We start from the raw sequence: 1,168 nt of genomic DNA, 5'->3' as shown, positions 1-1,168 counted from the left end.
AAAGGCTGCTGCCCCTCTTCAGGAACCACATGTTTGTCTGGTAGACACTGGTAGGTAGTGAAATAAAATGTTTCTCATGATACTTTCATTTGCTTCAAAGAGCATAAATACCATAAACTGTGCACAGTCTGAAATATTAATAGATTCATCAAATTACAAAGGAAAACTTGGTCCCTTCTTTAATGTTTCGACTAATTCTTCTTGAATGTCACACACTATATAGATTATTGTGCGTGCACTGGTATTACGAGAAAGTAGTGTCTTTTCATATTATTTACCTCCAGCTTGCCTAAAATACGAGGGCTATTTCGAAAATAATGGACAATCGGTCGCGAAACGGGAACCGCAGTGAAAATCAAAACTGTTTCATTTGCAATAATTAGCTACACCTTCCAGCTAATTTTCTACATAGACGTCGCTCCGACTTAGGCTTCTGTCGTAGCGTTGTCACAAATTTACAGTACCTTCGTCATAGAAGAAGCAACGGCCTTGCCGCAGTGGGTACACCGGTTCCCGTCAGATCACCGAAGTTAAGAGCTGTCGGGCGTGGCAGGCACTTGGATGGGTGACCGTCCGGGCCGCCATGTGCTGTTGCCATTTTTCTGGGTGCACTGATGCCAATTGAGGAGCTACTCGACCGAATAGTAGCGGCTCCGGTCAAAGAAAACCGTCGTAACGACCGGGAGAGCGGTGTGTTGACTACGCGCCCCTCCTATCCGCATCCTCAACTGAGGGAGACACGGCGGTCGGATGGTCCCGATGGGTCACTTGTGTCCTGAATACGGAGTGCTATACTGCTGTGCTCGTCATAGAAGACACCCTCCTGTGTTTTCCGACACTTTTCTAGGCTGGACTGCAGCTCAATGTCAGTGCCAAAATGTTGTCCTCATAGCCAGCGGTTCATTTGAGTAGAGATGAAAATCGGAGGGAGTCAAGTTCGGGCTGCCTGGTGGGTGATCAAACGCCACTCATCGAAAACGTTGCAGGACCATCCCCATTGCTCCTACAGAGCGCGGCCGATATCTGTCATGAAGAAGAAACTGCATGAAAGTTACGTTATGTGGGGTTGCATGAAATCAGGCGAAATCTCTCGGCAGGCACCTATACTTGGTGGGAGACACTGTTTTCTAGGCATCTTTACGCGCACAATGTGCGCTCAAAACTGAAA

At 47.3% G+C, this 1,168-nt stretch overlaps 1 pseudogene; it reads left to right on the top strand.

Moving 5' to 3' along the window:
- The first annotated feature begins 479 nt into the window (after positions 1-479).
- Positions 480-597, top strand: LOC126250202 (5S ribosomal RNA; annotated as a pseudogene).
- The last annotated feature ends 571 nt before the right edge of the window (positions 598-1,168 follow it).

The sequence above is a fragment of the Schistocerca nitens genome, chromosome 3 (genome assembly GCF_023898315.1).
Source record: "Schistocerca nitens isolate TAMUIC-IGC-003100 chromosome 3, iqSchNite1.1, whole genome shotgun sequence".
NCBI classification, from domain to species: Eukaryota; Metazoa; Arthropoda; class Insecta; order Orthoptera; family Acrididae; genus Schistocerca; species Schistocerca nitens.
This window is presented reverse-complemented; position numbering and strand designations above follow the sequence as displayed.